Source organism: Mixophyes fleayi, chromosome 10, assembly GCF_038048845.1.
Source record: "Mixophyes fleayi isolate aMixFle1 chromosome 10, aMixFle1.hap1, whole genome shotgun sequence".
NCBI classification, from domain to species: domain Eukaryota; kingdom Metazoa; phylum Chordata; class Amphibia; order Anura; family Limnodynastidae; genus Mixophyes; species Mixophyes fleayi.
Genome location: NC_134411.1, coordinates 41,059,837 through 41,077,892, shown reverse-complemented (window position 1 = coordinate 41,077,892; position 18,056 = coordinate 41,059,837). Strand labels below are relative to the sequence as shown.

General features: G+C 39.9%; 1 long non-coding RNA gene and 6 other non-coding genes across 7 annotated transcripts; all 7 read left to right on the top strand.

Annotated features, from left to right (window-relative positions):
- Positions 1 to 1,694: 1,694 nt before the first annotated feature.
- On the top strand, positions 1,695 to 7,038 carry LOC142103463 (uncharacterized). Its single transcript, XR_012679363.1, has 3 exons — positions 1,695 to 1,755; positions 6,757 to 6,806; positions 6,987 to 7,038. It is a non-coding gene; the product is annotated as an uncharacterized LOC142103463 (long non-coding RNA).
- On the top strand, positions 6,849 to 6,919 carry LOC142104673 (small nucleolar RNA SNORD27). The gene has a single exon (XR_012679620.1). It is a non-coding gene; the product is annotated as a small nucleolar RNA SNORD27 (small nucleolar RNA).
- Positions 7,039 to 7,653: 615 nt separating the features above from the next.
- LOC142104701 (small nucleolar RNA SNORD22) lies at positions 7,654 to 7,780 on the top strand. Its single transcript, XR_012679645.1, has one exon. It is a non-coding gene; the product is annotated as a small nucleolar RNA SNORD22 (small nucleolar RNA).
- Positions 7,781 to 8,096: 316 nt separating this feature from the next.
- Positions 8,097 to 8,166, top strand: LOC142104686 (small nucleolar RNA SNORD31). The gene has a single exon (XR_012679632.1). It is a non-coding gene; the product is annotated as a small nucleolar RNA SNORD31 (small nucleolar RNA).
- A 151-nt stretch (positions 8,167 to 8,317) lies between these two features.
- LOC142104736 (small nucleolar RNA SNORD29) lies at positions 8,318 to 8,383 on the top strand. Its single transcript, XR_012679668.1, has one exon. It is a non-coding gene; the product is annotated as a small nucleolar RNA SNORD29 (small nucleolar RNA).
- A 182-nt stretch (positions 8,384 to 8,565) lies between these two features.
- Positions 8,566 to 8,639, top strand: LOC142104681 (small nucleolar RNA SNORD30). The gene has a single exon (XR_012679627.1). It is a non-coding gene; the product is annotated as a small nucleolar RNA SNORD30 (small nucleolar RNA).
- A 596-nt stretch (positions 8,640 to 9,235) lies between these two features.
- On the top strand, positions 9,236 to 9,304 carry LOC142104693 (small nucleolar RNA SNORD31). Its single transcript, XR_012679638.1, has one exon. It is a non-coding gene; the product is annotated as a small nucleolar RNA SNORD31 (small nucleolar RNA).
- Positions 9,305 to 18,056: the final 8,752 nt, after the last annotated feature.

Below are 18,056 nucleotides of genomic sequence, written 5' to 3'. Positions count from 1 at the left end.
TATATAAATACCATCCCCCCTCTCCCACACAGAGTAATACCCCATCTAAATTATAGACATACCCTCCACCATGCACATTACATTAATACACCTCCACACCTACCTGATCTACAGAGCTTGAGTGCTCGGAGAGGCTTCTATATCTGCTTCTTGCACGATCATATGTGTCGAAGAGTGGAGTGGCGGATGGCCCACATAGAGAGGTGGGAAGGGGAGGAAACTTAAAATGAGAAACTAAGAGTAAATAGAGAGAGGAAGGAGAGAGGCGGAGAGGAAGATCAGGAGCGGAGTCAGCAGGGTCACCAGAAGGATAAGCCACCTGCCCTCACTGGCTGTGCACCCTGTCTGTAAGCCAAACATCCTGCCCTAGGCCAACAGACAGGTTACTGAAACAAATAGGGAGGGTCTACTAGGCCAGGAGACAAATTCTCTCCTATAACCATGTATCCCTATAACCATTTACCATAGTCAGGTTATGGCCACTACTGACCTGGGCCCTTTCCCCCCTTGACAGTACATCTGTAGATGCAGGTTGAGCACAGAACCTAAAGGTCCAGCTCTGGGTCTCTTTACTCATGGAGCCAGAGAAACAGATAACATCTAAATGCGCTACTGAAAAATGGAATGAGTGTTTGCAATGCTGTTCAAGAGAATACAGGGTGTCCCTCCCTATGCTATAAAAATATAGAAAAAAAGAGAAGGTTCTGGCGCTCTGCTGTTAGTATGTTCTAGTGTTCAAAAGAATACATCACATATGCTAGTACATGTTATAAATGTTCTGATTTTATCCCAGAACAGATAGAGTATATGATCAAATAAAACATATATAAAAAGCTGGTACCACACATGTAGTCACTTAGTGCTCAATGAAGAAAAAACCATAATCATAAAATCAAACATAAAAGTATCACCCTAACCAGCATAAAAACATTCCTGGAGGACAGTTCAGACGATTAAGAAGAAACTGCTCCAGAATTGAAGATTATGTTGAGCAAGCCACAAACATGAAGGAAAGATTTGTTGATAGAAATCGGTGGTAGTCGTTTATACAATTACCACAATTATGACACCCCCAAGACCTACAAATAAAAAATGAATGTATTAAAAATCCAGGCTTTTTTTTTTTTAACACAAATGAATTCAGCTTGGGTTATTATATTATATCATAGTGAAATAATTGACATCTTCAAATTCAGGACACATTGTGATGGGTCATGCAGGGGTTAATATCAAAACCGTAACAATCAGTTTTCACAGTTAACCAGTTGTGGAATGGTACAATGACTTTTATATGAACTTTCTAACAGCAATAAAAGGATAACTCCATCCAAAATGAAAATAAAAATAGTCAGGGAGTCAGGTAATATAAATAATAGAAGATTAAAGGGCTGGGAACATACAATGCTAGTAGGAATTTGAAAAACACCCGTTGTTGCAGGAAAGGGGACTTGGACCATTACAGCCTTCTGGAGACCAGCCAGAAGAGAGGAAAATAAACTGGTTTTATTTATCTTACCCAACTCCACTTACAACTACATTTCTAGTCTTTGGGTGGAGTTATATGCATTGGGGTATATTGCCCTTCCCTTCAGTACCAAAGCTATAACGAATCAGCTTCCACTGACACCTATAAAGTTCCTATCTGTTCCTTCTCTTTAGTTCGCTATGTCCAGCTGGTTGGAGGGAGCAGAGGTAATGATTCCATTATGCTCTAAATACTGCTGGTTAATTGCTGGCTGTGGAGAATGGAGTCAGGTGAGTGGTCATGAATGCTGTATATGTGCTGTGCTGAAACATGGTTAGAGAACACTATTATTACCTAGTGCTGTAATTGTGGTTCTGTCTATAGAGGGTACAACTTTCTGGAATGGTTTTAGAATAATATTTGGATCTGAAAATGATCTACATTGATGTAAGTTGTACTTAAATTAGTGATATTTGGCTTCAATAACTTAATGTTTCCCAAGACTAATGTCCTTGACTTTCAAGGTTCTTGCAAATTTACTCTTTACCAAATTCCCCCAGCTCTACAGTTCCCAATGCAGAAATTTACATGTCAATTTTCCTTTTAAAAGACCATGTAAATTAGTAATTGACATGTAAATGACTGATCTGGGAGATTTTATCAAAATCCATCTTTTAATAGATCACTCCCTCACTGGATGCCTTATCTAATATCTACCTATGGCTAGGTAAGAGTCCATGTCCCCAACCCTTATTATTCTAAGCACAACCTGATGTCCTCTGTAGCCTCCCACAACCTCCTCTCGTCACTCTTAAAGCTAAAGTTTGACCAGTGAGTTGCTGTGTCTTTTGTCTGTCCATGTTAAACAGTGACTTGTTCTATATTATGCAGAAATTTGGCCAAATAAAATGCTAGGCAAGCAAAATGAAACATCTCATCTAAATGAGATGAAAATTAAAAAAATTGCTTTATACTTAAATGCACTTTTTAGTATTGTTTCTTGTGTGGAAAGTCAGCTGTCTTTAACAAGTTATGTATATGCAAATTATGAACCCTTTGTGTAGCTCTCTGCCTATGAAGAGTAGCTAGTGCAGGAACTTTTGCAATGCTAGAAGATGTAATGAAACTCTCATATTCCTGATCTTTTGCTATTCGTAAATGGATAAGAAAGTGCAAACTGCACCACAGGCTAAGCAGTGGAGAAACCAGATGCAAGTGGTCATTTAGTTCAGCTGACTGTAATACAACTAATGGGCCACTTGATCAATAGCAGCAATCGGTGTTCCTGCAAACGTTATTTTAAATAGAATTCTAGTTGTAACACATCAAGCAGGGTTCTGTTCACCTTTTAGTGGACATTAATTTGTTATAATGTGTTTAGCTTGTAACCAGCATTACAGAATATGTTGATGTAGAACATAACCACATGGCATTATCTGAGTAAGTGCTAATACTGCATTCTTATAAATATTCTGCCTCTTAACAGAATGTGACCACTTAAGCTCCAGATGAAGAAAAGGGCATGTACTTTTTATTAATTTTTTATTTTTAAGCGCCACAAGTGTCTGCAGCGCTGTACAGGAACAAACAGTAGGACAGGACAAAGTATAACATTACAGTACAATAAACAAGCATCACAATAGCTCTGAGTACAGCTAAGGAAAGAATGAGGGAAAGTCAGTACAGCAGGAAACATGGTGCGCCCACAAGTGTGGGCGCAGCAACAGGTTAAGAGATTTAGAAAAGAAGCAATGAAAGGCAGGAGGGTGGGCAGGAGGCTAAAGAAGGTGGTGGGAAGAGTAGCTGAGGAGCAGAGTAATACTTGGTGGAAACAGGAGGAGCGGAGAGGGGACCCTGCTCAGAGGAGCTTACAATCTAAGGGAAAAGGCGGACAAAATGAAGACATGGGGACAGGGTCGAACAGAGCCATAAGGAGGAAGGAGGGAGAGGTAGTGACAGGTGGGTAGTTGGGTAGATGACTGAAAGACTGTTAAGAAGAGGTGGGATTATAGAGCCCCAAGACTCCTACACAAATGGCATTAACTATAGTTTAACACTCATTGTTAATTCTGACGGGATCCTCCTAACCTGCAGCAGTGGAGAGCTGCCAATATTTTGCATGTGGGAGGCAATTTCAATAAAGTGGTCCAACAAGCTATGCACTAATAAGTCCATGTACAGTGGTTGGTGTTGCTGCCTCACAGCTTTTGGATTATGGGTTCAATTCTGACCTGGGTCCTATCTGTGTGGAAATTGTTCTACCTGTGTTTGCTCTGGTTTCCTCCCACTGTCCAAAAAATATACAGGTAGGTTAATTGGCTTCTGACAAACTGGGCCCTAGTGTAAGCTCCATAGATCAACGAATAAAGAAAATGTTTACATAGACTCTGTACAGTATTGCTTAATATGATCCTATATAAATGATAGAAATATTGTTGCTCTACACCAGTGGTGGCCAACCTGTGACTCTAGAGCCACATGTGGCTCTTTGAGCTTTGAAATGTGGCTTATGGCCAGCAGCATCAATGAAGTATAGTTGTCCAGGCACTGGTTGGGGTAGATTGGAAAATATTCAACTGCTAAACTGACTGAGAGCAGATGCATTCTGCGTCTTGTGCAGAGGGGTCAGTGTCAGACAGTCCAATCAGGGAAGGAAGAGGACAGTGTAGTGTGCTCTTCCTGCTTCCTCTATGTAGGCAAGTAAGTGGCATGTGACATCTGATAGCATGTGAAGAGGCTGATGGGCATGTAAGGAGATGTGATGGAATGTGTGTAGGTCTGTAGGCATGTGGGGAGGGTTGACTGGCATGTATGGAGCATATGGGAAGATCTGATGGCATATATGGGGGATTTGGGTATAGCTGATGGCATGTGGGGAAGTTAATGGGCATGTGGGGAGATCTAGTAGTAGGTGGGGAGGATTTTGTGATTCTAAATATTGTCTGATATCTTGTGTTTTTTTGTTTAGCAAGATATTGTAAATAGTTATATTTTCAATGTATGTGTGTATTGTATGTTTGTGCATGTTTATAGTGGATATATGTATATGGACACATAAAAGGTAAAGTTGGCTCTTTGCAGGACCTATAGATATTTTTTGGCTCTTGGCCACCCCTGCTCTACAGCTACACATCTAATTTAGTGGTAGTCATATTGCTGATGACTAATATGCAGACACCATTAAGAGACAAAAAACCCAGTAGAAACCTAGCAGGGCTGACCTGCAGGAAATATCGACGTTTACACTCTGTGACATGTATTGCAGCCAGACAGATGACATTCCTATATGTAACCATGCAGACTTAATAAAATGGCAGCAGTGCAATTGACACTGAAAAATGGCAGCATTCACACTGACAACGTAAATGAGAAATAAACACCCGGGAGCCAAGTGACGCATAGACCAGTCTCAAGATGGTTTGTTTCATGTCTGGCCTCATCCATCGGTCATCACATTCCAATCTGTAGCCATTCAAAGTAATGCCACCACAGATCTCCCTGTCACCTGCATCTCTAAACCTGTGCCAGTTTGAGAAGAGGGGTGACTTGGGGTTGTGTATTCTGAAAAACTGGGGCTGTGTTGTATGCTTGTCTGTTATGTATTATATGAAGTTCAACTGGGCTAAATTATGTAATTGGGCTGTATATTTGTACTATATGCTGGTCCACTGGACTGTAATATCCTGTTCAATCAGGTTTATTACCAGATCTATTAAAAGAATACAGTGCAAAGGGATTTCAGTATGTGCTGATTCAGGAGGGCTCTGAATAAGATATGGGACTCTGACAACATATGATTAACTCCTCATTTTCAAGAGCATAAGTCATTCTTACAGTGGCACATACCTGTTACAGAGCAGGTGAGACTGGTGCCTGTTTCTATAGTAAACCTTGCTGACTATCTTTGTCTGTTGCATAGTCATACCCACTATTGTGCATAATTACACCCTCAGTTTCCATAGTGCACCACAGGTGTCTGGGTGATGGAAATCTCAAACTCTGCTGTGAGCCAGAATACCTCAAAACTGCACTAATCAATCCTTGCATAATATCTATGGTTGGAGCCCTAGGCAAACCTTAGGCCTTGCATTTTAAAATGAAGGGACATTTATAAAGTGATACATGGGAGCAAATGTTTTGTAGAATGGTGTCAGTCTTGTAATGTTTTTCATGGTAACATAGATATTGATGATTATTCATGATTTTTATAAGTTTATCAGACCTGTCATTGACTGCTGGGAGGGGCGAGTGTAATATAGTTGTTGTATATTACGAGCGGAGTGCGCCTATCTATTTAGGCACTGATCAGTCAAAATCTCTGAATAGCAGTGACCCGATGTACAAGCAGATAGCGATGTGAGAGCAGATGCTAACTATACACTGTCTATGCAATATATACTATATAACACTACTGGATATCGGTGTTCAATATATTTGGGCATCTATCCTACTTCACACAACATACCTTTTTAAAGTATCTTTATCATAGGTAAGATTTATAATATATTATCCATTGCTGCCACCTAGAGTCCGTTCTTGTGCAATAGAATCACAGGCTACTTAATAAGTGCAACATTGTTACCTTGTGTATAATAGTCAAGGGTAATCAAAAGAGATACCTTGAATCTTATGAATACACCAACGACATTTTAGGGACTACTTGTTGGCAGCCTTCTGCTTATTTAGGCAATTTTTCACCATCTATGATTCAGGCTACCTCACCTGCATGTACAATTCAATAATGGGATACTTTCACTAGTTTATTCAGGCCTGCATGACATTATATATGCTAGGTCAGCCCTACCACCGGGTTGTTATATTTTAAAATTTCTTTATTCAATACTTTATTTTTAATATTTCGCCTTTTTTCATCCTGGTTGTTTGTTCACTAATATTTTTAACAAATATTAATAGAACTTAATGTGTTAATGTAACCATTTGTTCATACCTGGAGTGCTTATTTGGTCATATCTTTTTCTTTTGGATTTATATAATGAGTTTTGCCCTGGGCACCAACTCACGATATACACAATTTAGTTTGGTTTGATAGGGAGGTTGGTAATTACCTTGTGTGGAGCCTTTATCCTTTCCCCACATTTCCCTTCTCTTTCCCTTGTATATACTTATAAATGTCCCCCAGTTTACGAGCATATTCTGTCAACCTGCTCTAAATGTATTGCAGCTTTTTATGGTTTAATTTGTCAGTTTATAGCCTATAGTACACAAACCTACCAAAATGGTAAATGGCTAAGATGTCTTCTTGCCATATACTAATTTAAATGTTCTTCTAGGATCTCAACATGTGGTCTTCAAAGACTGTGGCTAACTACTAAAGATGCAGGTGAGTAATAATCTGATGCACCATATGTAGCCTTTGTGCCTCCATCAATGATGATCAATAACAGACAAGCATATGTCTGATTTAGTAGTGATGCTAACTTATACTCTGAGATAATAGGCTGCACTTTCTAAGCATTCACTATGTTCTAGAGACTTGACAGTAACCAGCTTCTCTTTCTAGGGTGTTCGTCAATCCCATTCAAAGCATGTTGGAAACAATACTCATTATATGGTAAGTGTCCTGCAACTTAAACAAATTGTAGGCAAAACTTGCTATTTGCATCTAATCTTTGACCTGTCCTTCTGGCTGGGGTGAACGGCTAGAATCTGGGCAGTAGCTGCTTTAACTTTGCTATTGGTTACTGTGCGGGCAGCACAGGCCACCTGAAGGAGCATTGTTAAACGTTTTGCTGCCCACTAAACTTCCCTTTCTAGCATGAATATGTGCAGCCAGGCAGTCACAGGATATATTAATGAAGGGTTCATTGTCCTACTTGGGTGTACAACACCTAAAGTATTAAAAATGCCAAAAACATGGTTGTTACAAAGCAGATGGGCTGGAAGACAATACTTCCAACAAGTTCATTAGGTCATCATTTGGAGCAGGAATTCTGAAGTCTCGTTCGTCTGATACTCCTTGAAGAATACTCATAGCATGGTGGAGTTCTGATGGAGCATGACATACAACATGTACAATGTGTCTTTATTCTTCTAAAGCTAATAGTAATTTGTCTTCAAGGTGAAACGTGGCAGAGGCTGAGGAGGCAGTCGGCAAATTGACAATGGTAAGTAGTCTAGTACTTATCCACAAGACTCAGGCCACAGCTCTTCACCTCTGTAGCCTCTTGCCCTAATGATGATCAACCCACATGTCTTACTTGCTGTATGGTGCCAGAGCCTGTAAAGGTGAACCCACTGGTACCTTCAGTAGGGAAAGAAAGACGACATGTTCCAGCAGGAACAGTCTGACAGGGCATCTGTCTGTATTAAGTGCACCACTTAACTGATATGTGCACCAGCCTTTCTATTCCACCTTATCAAACTGCACTGAATGGGAAACCTTAGTGGCACAGTGAATCCAGTACTTCTGTTTCAGTGCCAGAGAGATGGCAAAAATGACTATAAACTTCAAAATGAACACACTATTACAAATGAGCATGATTTTGTAGCCATAGTCTATACTAAAATGTAATCTTTTTCACAGGCACAATGGAAATCTGGACAATATACCAGGTAAAGTGAGATGATTAAATCTTTTTTTCTCCTTATAAAAAAAAGCATGTGTTTGTTCAGAACTAGTGATGATTTGTTTACCGCCCCAGTCTGATGATTCGTGACTGAGTGGTATATTCTGAGGTTCTGACTGTGCAGTTATATCCATAGCTACAATAATGTTCTGCTCTGTCCTAAATATCTCTCCTATTCCTGCAGGTGTTTTTGCACAGCATGTAAAGTCACCTCTACATCCAGGTAGGTACCATAGTATTTGAGGCCTTTGTACTTTGCTTTGATCTGCAATGATGAGTCAAACTAGCTCACTTTGAAAGAACAATGAAAAGCATAGAACTCCTGAGCAGAAGCTGTTCTTGGTTCTAGAGCTCTTTCTTTCTCTCGGGTTCTAACTAGTATATTTATTTGCAGGATATTCATAGATGACTTGTGATCCTTAAACCATCACATTCCTGTTTATCTTGGATCTACACTGAAGGGTGTCAAAGGTGAGTTGCATAAAACTTTCCCTCTTAATTCTGCCCTCCCACTGACATGATGAATTTATCTTATGGAATCTCGTTCGTCTGAATAGCTCTGATGAGAAATCTTATTACTGATGGTTTGGAGGGTTGAGTGTATGGCAGGAAGAGAAACTATTGTATATTTTGGGAGACCTATGGATGTCTGTACTGATGCATATCCATTTCTTCTAGGGCACAGACACGTAAAGATCAGGATTGTAAAATTATGGTAGGTATTTGTCTAGTCTGCTATAGAAAGTGATATTTAAAATGGGTCTAATGCATATGAACATGAGCTTAACATTCTGTGGTTTCTAAAGCCAGTTTTTGTTTGAATTGTGTAGGTGCATTTTACCAGTTTCTATAGTGTGGAAATGTAGATTATGTAACTTTAAAGGGGACTTCAGTGATGAATCATCCACTATACCCTGAGCTGGCACTTGTGTTGGCTGTGACAAGGATCGTCGCTATCCTGATGAGATCCCCTCTAGGCACAGCAACAAACCTGTTTTGTGGGACTTTTTTTTTTAATATATATTTTTTATTCTACCCCCAGCTTGTATGAAGTCAACACGCAAGAAATGCAGGTGAGACTTTACCAAATGTCTTAAAATAGATCTGTGTAGTGGCTGAAAAATGGTCTATGCCATATGACCTGTAACTCTATACTGGTTCTCTAATTGTAAGAGACCTCATCCTGAGCTGTGATGATTATACTACCGCCCCAGTCTGATGTCTATGACTGAGTGGTATCTTCTGAGCTGGTATAGTTTCTGAGGAAGCTTCTTTGGAAAGCTTTATTACTGTAACCCCCTGAAAATCTTTACCTCTATGTAGACATGTGTTCAGTCTTCAAACATGAATTCCGTTGTGATCTTCCTTGCAGCATCCAACTGACTTCAATGACTACAGCATTTGGAGATTGCCAAATATGGATCAGCCCAGGGGTGACCTGGTCAGACATGTGAGCTTGTGATGCACACCAGAGCCTTCAATGGTGAAGATGAGGGCTTATTCCACATGAACCTGTCTCGTGAGGCTTAAAATTAGCCTTTAATCTTTTCTGAATTTGGTTGTGAGCTTTGTAGAACAAGAACATTATGTAACTGGCAACACAATAAAGCTACTAATAGTGAAGTTTTGTGGTTCTTTCAAAAGCTAATTTGCATCAAGCACTTCAGTGTGTTTCTACAATCTGACAAACTCTTCTATACTAAACAGAAGCATTTCTGGAATCAGTCTTTAAGAGAATTTTATGATTGTTAAAATGGCCAAGCATTCTAATTAGTCAAATGGTTAAACAAGGTATCCGTTTGGTTAGTGCACACAGGTTCTTTCAACACTCATACTATTTTATGCTGTAACATTACTGTTGTATGAACATCAATACAATACTTTCAGGCATTTGTTAATAATACTGCTGTTCCTGTACCTTAGACTTGTGGTTTTATATATTATATGACATCTCTGCCAGTAACTGTCCCAAAGGCTAAAATCCTTGATAACTGCTGGTCTAATTTTGTATAAACTCCAGTAGCTACAGCATAGTCAGATTAACAGCACTGGGGTGGGTGGATTACTACTTCCCTAGACAGTAAAGCTTTCTATATGGTGACAGTAGGTAGGTGCTACACAAATGGGAACATGCAGTAGCTTAATTTTGATTGGAAAATGTTATGTGCATGTTTGATAAATAAAACCTATAGTTTAAAACATTGTGCTGAACCCAGAGGGATCCACAGGTTTTTCAATCCAGGAAAAAACAGACAAAATGTATCCATTTGCTGAGTTGTGGGTGGTTAAAGAATACATGTACATGATAAGAACACTTCAGAGTAAGTGGATGCTCCATAACAAACCCCCAACATGGTAATTGCACCAGCAGTTATAGTTTTTAGCACAACATGAGGTCTGCAGCACCATACAGAGGAAAATCAAGACTGTACTTGTTATACAATACACTAAACCAGTGGTTCCCAAACTGCACCTGGGGTGCCTTGGAAATCTCACAGGTGCCTTGGCCAGTGGTAAGCAAGGCAGGGGACTACTTGGTAACTATTTTGGCTTAGGGGTGCCTTGAAAAAATTTGAGACCCCAAGGGTGCCTTGAATTGAAAATTTGGAATACACTGCACTAAACAAAACTCCACCATACAGCTACAGGAGTGCAAGAGGTATATTCAGTGCAGGCTGAAACCTGTGCGTATTAGCATGGGCACAACTAACACCTTTAGGGGCATATTCAATTCTCGGCAAACACAGAATCTTGCAGTCTGCATTATTACCGTTATGTTAATGCGTGGAAAAAGTTAATACAGAATAGTTTTTACGCTGCGCAGGAACGGAAGAATTGAATATGCCCTTTAGAGTTGCCAAAAGGTGCAAAGACAATAGAGTGGAGTAAATGGGAAGAGAACCTACACATGAAGGTGGTGTGCAGTGTTACTGGTGAGCAAAAGTTATAGGGAATGGACCTCTTCTCACTAGTTTACAGTCAAAAACCTTAGACAAACTGACACATGGTACACTAATGTAAGGGGATCTGAGGGCAAGAGTGGGAGAGATAGATGGTGAGGTATACTACTTGGTTAAGTGGATAATTGGTAGGCTTTTCTGAACAGGTGTATTTTCAATGACTGTTGTCACAATGGGCAAAGAAATTGACTTTGGTCTGTTGATTTCTAAGAGTGGTGGCTGAGCTCCACTGTTCAAGAGGCAAAGTTTAATATTGCAGGGAAGGTTACATATCACTATATAGATTACAGTGCAATTTTGATCTGTAAGTGGTTTTGAGATTCATTTAACAATAGATCCACAAGTAGGGGGATAAATCAATCAGAAATGAATATTTCATATTGAGCAGACCACTTCAATACCATCTTTGTCCTTTCAGTTTGCCATTTTGCACTGTAGACCTATGTTTCACAAAGTTTAGTCTATGAATAGCCATGGTATGATGAATGTCAATTCATTCTATGGTGTGTAGGGTAGGATGCTTCACAGTAAAGGGTCTCCAAGTGGACAACAAAGTGAATTCCCTAACACATTACCTAAAACCACTTTCGTCATTGTGACACACAAGTAGCAATGAATGATGTTGTCATACAGATAAAGGTTGCCACAAAAGGTCACATATGGTACCAGCACACTTATACATTTGTGTTCTTGATCCTCCCCCCAACTTTAATCTTATGGATTTGTGTAAGACCTGGTTAAAAAAAAGTACACATTTAATACTTTTGTACTCTGGTGAACCAGCCGACTATATTTTATTAAAGTTCCCTGAGGTGGCACTAATTGTGTAAAAGTATCCAAGTGAAAAATCATTGTAAGTGAAGATTTAAGAAGAAATTCAGAAAATAACCTGAGAGCTTCAACAATGATAAATCCTTCAATGAAGGGATACTCCATATTATTCAGCCATAACTTCATAGTCTTTGAGAGCAAGGACAGAATTCTGAAACGCGTGATCATTCTGAGGGTGGCGTTAGTTGTAATTCAAGCTAGTGGAAAAATACCAGTAGTTAATTTTGTAGGTAATCAGAACAAGCATTTTATTATATAATAGTATATCATATAAATACAGCTAAATTATACCACTTTCATACTGCCGCCCCTGCAATATCCCGGGTTTTTGCAGGTGCTCGGAGCGTCCCAGCTCAGAAACACCATTCATACTGCACCTCGGACCTGGGAATTTCCCGGGTTGACCCCATTCATACTGCACATGTGTGCCCTGGCAATTTGCGAGTCATCACCAGAGCAGTTTTCATTGGCTGAAAAATGAAGACTGGATGCTGCTCCAGTGTTTAAATCCTGGCAGAAAATCAATCTCTCTCTCCCTCCTTTTCTGTGCAACCCGGGTTTTTCCATTCATAGTGCAGGCGACCCGGGAATTACCCCTCGATAAATCCCGGGTTTTTAGACCGGGGATTTTTCACTTGTACCATTCATACTGCACCAAGACCCAGCTCGTTTTAGCTCGACCCAGGAAAAACCTGGGATTTTGGTGCAGTATAAATGGGGTATAAGTAGATTATATTGCAGGATTCTCATCTCTGCCAACTTGTGGAATTATTTAATGGTCCTAATAAGAGGATTAGCCTTCAGTTCCAACATTATCTGGCAAAAAAAAAGTTAAAAAAAAATAAATCGGCTCTTGTTCTGATTTACTATAAATCTGGTATCTTGGAGGAGAAATGAGAGTATTGAAAGAGCAAGTAAAGTCACTACTTGAAATTATTATATATACAAAGATTGGATTACTGAGCTGAATAACATACATGATTACAAAAAGTAATGTTTAAACCCTACCAGATAGTGTGTACTAGGAAATGCATTAAGATATTTTACAGAGGCTATTTATCCCCTTCTTGAAGCCATTTAACTGAATTGTAGGGATGCATCTTCTTATCACTGTCCGTAGGGCTGCTCAACAATAAAAACATTCTGGATCCAAGTCAACTATGCAGTTATACACCGATTAAAACTTTGTACCCCTTTCACCAGACTGGGCCATTCTTGAGATTCCCAACATAGAAGAGTTCACATAAGTTAGTAGAATGCTGTTATTATTTCAGCAGGAGCAAAAATATTAATTCTAAACTATATCTATCCCAGCCGGCCACCACACTATTAAAAAAACAAACTTATTTTTAAGATGAGGTGGCTGAAAACACTTCACAAAGAACCCAGAGTCCAAAACTTTATTTGAAGTTTGGAAGAGCTTCATCAAAACATTCCCCATCTGTATTAAAATTACAAATAAATGCAAAATTAAAACACATGAATGTATAACCCAATATAAGAATTCACATTACTTAGAGTTAGGACAACCCTATTAGCAAAAGCTAAGGTGTGCTGTGGGATTTTTTAGGTAATATAGATTATAATTTCCGCTGGGGCAGGGACTGATGTGAATGACTAAATATTTCCTGTAAAGGACGTTGTCACAGGAGTAGGACTTTAGTAGATTTTTTTTTTTAATCAACAAATTAAGTTTCCTCCTAGGAGTTTAAATAGAAGCGAGAATAGGCCCCTGACAGAGCACCGACATCATCAATGACTCAATGTAAAAACTCCAGATCATCATAGATTTAAGCAAAAAAATGTGCATTTCCATCATACCAATAAAAGGGAGTCCACACTGGATTAAGGCCCTATCAAGCTTGAAGCTGAAAATGGCAATCAGACAGTTTATAGTACACCAAAATATGGTTTGTGGGTTTAGTTTTACACAGTCAGTAAAATTTATAGGGTGAAAAATGCAAATTCAAAGAGCTATATCAAAATATAGCACATCTCAATTTAACTAGTATAGAATGAGGAGTCCCATCATATGATGACCACTATCATACTTGGCAACTCTCCCGGAATGTCCGGGAGACTCCCAAAATTCGGGTAGGTCTCCCGGGCAAGCAGGCAAATATCCCGCATATGGCATCTTGCTCCTCAAAATGACTCGATTCGCGGTGAATCGCATCATTTTGGCCCCGCCCTCCGGGACAAAAACGTCATTTTGTCACGGGGCGGAACCAAAATGACGCAAATTACCGCGCCCCACCCCTCCCGTCCTCCAACCACGCCCCCCCCCCTGCCTGAGATCTCCCGAAATTAACTTAAAAAAGGTGGGCAAGTATGATCAATATACTGTGCAAAGTCCATTCTGATTGTTGTTATTAACTGGGTGCTTGTAATGATACAACGTAGTCCACAATAGGTGAAGGTAATACCAGCTTATTGAAGCACAAACACATTGTGGTAGAACATGAAGGATCAATGCAATAAACCAACACAATCCAGGAGTAGCAGGTTATAATTAGAACACAGCCCAGGTTTAACAGACTATGGTTGTGGCTGGATAGAAATAAACAGCCCCTGAACATAAATGGATAAGAGGTAATATGCATGAACAAGGAAGAAAGTGCTTGATCCCGTCCCCCGATTCCTCATTGTGCCTTTTGTCTGTTTTCACTCCCTTTAGGTTGTAAGTTCGTATGAGGATGTCCCACTTGCCTGCTGTCTCAATACTTATTTCTTCTGCTCCAGTTACACTGGTACTGGCTTTGCTTGGAGCTTTTGAAGTCTTAATAGTACTTGTTTATTGTTCTGTGCTGTTAAACCTTGTATGGTCTACTTTCTGTTTGTAATCTGTACGGCGCTGCGGAAATCTTGTGGCGCCTTAGAAATAAATGATAATAACAGCAGCACCTGGTGACACAGAGGTACTGCAGGCCTGATATAGAATAAGAACAGAGTCCTAACACTGATGACTTATATGGAGCCCTATCATGAGAAATGTCTAATTCTGGTAACCTGCTTTAAATATAGAGTCATATTCTGGTTACCTTTCTACATTGTAGGGTATCATCTTTTATCATCCTTTTATTCCCATGTCTGAATGTGCAATGAGGTTCTTACCTGGATTTCCACAGCTAGAGTTGTAGATATATAAAGATGTTTTCTGTACACCTTAGTTCTATGAAAACCAACACAATTTTATTTTTTTGCAGGAAAATCTTGAAATAGCCTATGAATAGTGTAAAAAAGCAAATTAAAAACAATTATAAAGTGGTTAAGGTGTTTTTAACCAGGCCATAAGTCACTGCAATTGTGTAAGCCCAACACCCACACTTCATCACCGCAGTACTCCATGGCCCAACTCAACTCCACTACATCCAATAGATCAGTGCTTCTCAGCTAGGACCCCAAGTGTCCATGTGTCTTTGTGCTACAAGCACGAAAGAAACAGTTCACAGTAAAATTTATATTATATCTGAGAATCAAGGAACCAAACATACAGTCCCAGGGCACAAATTGTGAACCTGTTATAGACCAACAAAATAAATCTGCTGCTGCAATTCTGCCATCATCCTTGATGGTCATTCTGATCATCCGCCTCTCTCCTACTCTGTGCTCCTTTAAACGTGCACTCAAAACTCACCTCTTTCTCAAAGCCTACCAACCATCCACTTAACCCCCATCTCCTCCACTCATTCTCCCCTCTCTCCCATTCCCTCAACTGGCTCCTCTTGTGCCTGGTCTGTTTAACCCTCCCTTAGGATGTAAGCTCGTATGAGCAGGGCCCTCTTCCCTCCTGTCTCCTTACCCGTTCTTCTGCTTCGTGTCTATTGCATCTGCCTGCCTGGAGTTTCTGAAGTATTGGTACTTTTGTTTATTGTTCTGTACTGTTATACCCTGTATAGTCTACTGTTTGTACTATGTGCGGCGCTGCGGAACCCTTGTGGCGCCTAACAAATGATAATAATAATAATAATAATCAGAGACGCAGTTTAGGAAGTTAGTGGGTATGTGTGCAAAGTAGTCCCTCTATCCTCATATGAGACAAGGGAAGAATGGTGGGTGAAAATATGTGACAAGGGGAGAATGGGGAGGGCATATGTGCCATAAGCTCTGCCCACTCATGCACGGTAACATTTGCTCTGCCACCATTCTCCCCTTATCACGAGTGACCCAAACCCTCGTTCCAGGTTCCTAAATGCTGTGGTTTCTGCTGGAGGAAGAATCTGGTCTTTGCAGCAGCTCCCACCTCTGCTTCTCCATGTGGGAAGGAACTTGATGTAGAGCGCTAGTGACTCCAACTGATGATGTCACTGGTACTCTGCACAGACTGCCCACATAGAGCAGCAGCATGCGATGTGTAGTGCAGTGCAGCACATTGACCCTGCCTCCACTGGGTCCTGTCTTACAGCTTTCAATACCTGCTACTGCTGGTGTCTTAACTCTTTTGCTTCGTCGCTAGATTCTGGAAAGTTGCGTCCCACTTTGGAAGAGAAACATATACAATTCCCTCCCTAGAAAGCCGAGTGGCGACTGAATATCGTAGGCCTCCGTCTCCCCAACCAGCTCCAACATTAAATCATTAGTACCCACATTTCATGAAAAGATCTCCAACTTGTCATTAAATTATTCGCCTCCACATTTAATATAAATACCACAGATTGTATTATTACCCCTTACAATATATTAAAATACCCGATCAACTTCACATTACATTAATAGCCTCCACATTTAATAAACAGAAACTCATTATTAAATTAATAGTTCCCACTTGCTGATACATTACATGAATAGCACTCACATAACAATAATACTCCCCACTATATTACATTAATGCCCTTATCTAAATTACATTGTTAGTCCCACATTGTATTACTAGCCCCACCAACTCCCACATTATATAAATACCATCCCCCCTCTCCCACACAGAGTAATACCCCATCTAAATTATAGACATACCCTCCACCATGCACATTACATTAATACACCTCCACACCTACCTGATCTACAGAGCTTGAGTGCTCGGAGAGGCTTCTATATCTGCTTCTTGCACGATCATATGTGTCGAAGAGTGGAGTGGCGGATGGCCCACATAGAGAGGTGGGAAGGGGAGGAAACTTAAAATGAGAAACTAAGAGTAAATAGAGAGAGGAAGGAGAGAGGCGGAGAGGAAGATCGGGAGCGGAGTCAGCAGGGTCACCAGAAGGATAAGCCACCTGCCCTCACTGGCTGTGCACCCTGTCTGTAAGCCAAACATCCTGCCCTAGGCCAACAGACAGGTTACTGAAACAAATAGGGAGGGTCTACTAGGCCAGGAGACAAATTCTCTCCTATAACCATGTATCCCTATAACCATTTACCATAGTCAGGTTATGGCCACTACTGACCTGGGCCCTTTCCCCCCTTGACAGTACATCTGTAGATGCAGGTTGAGCACAGAACCTAAAGGTCCAGCTCTGGGTCTCTTTACTCATGGAGCCAGAGAAACAGATAACATCTAAATGCGCTACTGAAAAATGGAATGAGTGTTTGCAATGCTGTTCAAGAGAATACAGGGTGTCCCTCCCTATGCTATAAAAATATAGAAAAAAAGAGAAGGTTCTGGCGCTCTGCTGTTAGTATGTTCTAGTGTTCAAAAGAATACATCACATATGCTAGTACATGTTATAAATGTTCTGATTTTATCCCAGAACAGATAGAGTATATGATCAAATAAAACATATATAAAAAGCTGGTACCACACATGTAGTCACTTAGTGCTCAATGAAGAAAAAACCATAATCATAAAATCAAACATAAAAGTATCACCCTAACCAGCATAAAAACATTCCTGGAGGACAGTTCAGACGATTAAGAAGAAACTGCTCCAGAATTGAAGATTATGTTGAGCAAGCCACAAACATGAAGGAAAGATTTGTTGATAGAAATCGGTGGTAGTCGTTTATACAATTACCACAATTATGACACCCCCAAGACCTACAAATAAAAAATGAATGTATTAAAAATCCAGGCTTTTTTTTTTTTAACACAAATGAATTCAGCTTGGGTTATTATATTATATCATAGTGAAATAATTGACATCTTCAAATTCAGGACACATTGTGATGGGTCATGCAGGGGTTAATATCAAAACCGTAACAATCAGTTTTCACAGTTAACCAGTTGTGGAATGGTACAATGACTTTTATATGAACTTTCTAACAGCAATAAAAGGATAAC